Source organism: Schistocerca piceifrons, unplaced genomic scaffold, assembly GCF_021461385.2.
Source record: "Schistocerca piceifrons isolate TAMUIC-IGC-003096 unplaced genomic scaffold, iqSchPice1.1 HiC_scaffold_27, whole genome shotgun sequence".
Taxonomy (NCBI): domain Eukaryota; kingdom Metazoa; phylum Arthropoda; class Insecta; order Orthoptera; family Acrididae; genus Schistocerca; species Schistocerca piceifrons.
In genome coordinates, this window is record NW_025728482.1 from 27501 (window position 1) to 30000 (window position 2500).

A 2500-nucleotide genomic window follows, 5' to 3' on the forward strand; every position below is an offset into this window, starting at 1 on the left:
TTACGCGGAAGAGTTATAACAGACCGAGCCCCACTGCATGGGGGGAGTCTTTGTCACTAATGTACACAGATGGAACATTTTGGACTGGAACCAGATTACCCGTACACACGGCGCTGATTAGTAATCAATGCAGAGCCATCAAACTACAGCAAATATACACAACTGTCCGTATACATGCTGAAAGAGTCTGCCCAAAATGGGAACCACACGTCAGCCAGACACTCTGATCACGCACCACTCTCTGCTTCTAACAGGCGCACATACAATATGTAAGCACCAGCATGGAACAACATCCAGTGCATCTTCTCCGCCACATTACACAATCCACACTATCACAACCAGACCAGGAGGTCCGTGCGGAAAATACAATATCCCAGCCTTTCGACATCCACCATTGCGCAGACCAGGCACCAACACCCACACATGTCCTATACAACGGTGCACCCAACATCACAATAGTACCTCCTGTCACAGCGCACAAACAATGACATGAGTCAAAGACACAGGTCTCACACAAGCATAGAATTGGAGCGCCGCCTCTAATAAGCCAAAGGTGCATCCTGACGTGACAAATCTGATCATGTCACAAGCATTCACTTACTATAATCACTATCAACGAACCTGCCGCCCCCGCCCCCCCCCCCCCTACACCTTTCCGTACAACAACGTGTAACCTAACCTAACCTAACCTAACCTATGTTGTACCTTAACCTAACCTATGTTGTACCTTAACCTAACCTATGTTGTACCTTAACCTAACCTATGTTGTACCTTAACCTAACCTATGTTGTACCTTAACCTAACCTATGTTGTACCTTAACCTAACCTATGTTGTACCTTAACCTAACCCATGTTGTACCTTAACCTAACCCATGTTGTACCTTAACCTAACCCATGTTGTACCTTAACCTAACCCATGTTGTACCTTAACCTAACCCATGTTGTACCTTAACCTAACCCATGTTGTACCTTAACCTAACCCATGTTGTGCCTCAACCTAACCCATGTTGTGCCTCAACCTAACCCATGTTGTGCCTCAACCTAACCCATGTTGTGCCTTAACCTAACCCATGTTGTGCCTCAACCTAACCCATGTTGTGCCTTAACCTAACCCATGTTGTGCCTTAACCTAACCCATGTTGTGCCTTAACCTAACCCATGTTGTGCCTTAACCTAACCCATGTTGTGCCTTAACCTAACCCATGTTGTGCCTTAACCTAACCCATGTTGTGCCTTAACCTAACCCATGTTGTCGCCTTAACGTAACCCACGTTGTCGCCTAAACCTGCTCTGTAATTGTTATACGACTCGTTCAATTACTGTAGTGTTGCCCACCCGCAACCCTCGCAATATAGTTCGCTACTCGCACTGCCCGCACCCCTGTGTATCGCTTCATGTTAAACACCTTGCAAGTCTTGCTCACTTTCCACATGCTCCTGCTGTACACTGTAATGTGGATGGCAGCAGGACGTACATGCCGCCCCTCCCCACGTCCCCACCTTGCCCCCTGCCTTCGCAAGCTGGTTGGTGAGAAGTTTGCATGTTCAATGCCCTTCGCATGCGACGTACTCAGGCTACGTTGTGGTGCGGCCTGTGTCAACTGTCCGCTGATGTCGTACGCGTGAACCACAATCTGTACTGCACATTCGTCCTTATGTACTGAATGATACATCGTGGCACATGTGTGACCGCACAACGACTGCGCCCAAAAACGGCGGACCATACAGTGCAAATATTGTGCACGCAGCTACGTGTCGTCTCCCTATGAGAGCTGGATTGCAGTGTGGTACGCCATAGAGACGTGTGGGAGGAACGGACGCCGTGGATGGCGATCAGCATGAGCTGTCTGTTGATGTATTCGGACCTAGTCGTCTCTCCTCACACACCGTGATGGCATGGTGCACCGCGTTCCATATCTGCGACATGCTACAGAGGCCGGTTGACAGTCGTTCGAGCAATGGACATCGCATACGTACGGGGGCCACCTTCCACGTATTGTCTAGGCGTGCACATTTTGTTGCGTGTATGTGGGCAGACGTAGTGTGGCGTGACACCTGACACAGGCATGCAATAATCGTTGAAGTTGCAAATGGCGATGGACGCCTGCGTTTTCTGGTGAAGTTACGCAAATGAACAAATGGTAACCTGTTGTGGTGCGGTTGTTCTCGCTAGGGGTGAATCGGTGATGGCGACGATAGGTTGAGGTACTAACCGGTTGTTCCAGCGATACCCACCATGCCGACGAAACTGAACGGCATCTGGGTGTGAAGCGATACGCGGCGGTGGCTGGGTGGGACCGTCCCCGGCCGGTGAGGGGGCGCCTCCCGGCGTGCTGGCCGCGCGGTGCGTGGGCGCACGCGCTACAGCCGGCTGGTGGGGGCGGCCAGTGGCAGGCGCGCCGGCCGACGGACGCGGCAGGCGTCGCAGCTGCGCGCCGGCGCACCCTGCGCGCGGCGCCGTGCGGCCAAAGTAGGTCCTCGCGGGCCCGGTGCGAAGCGCG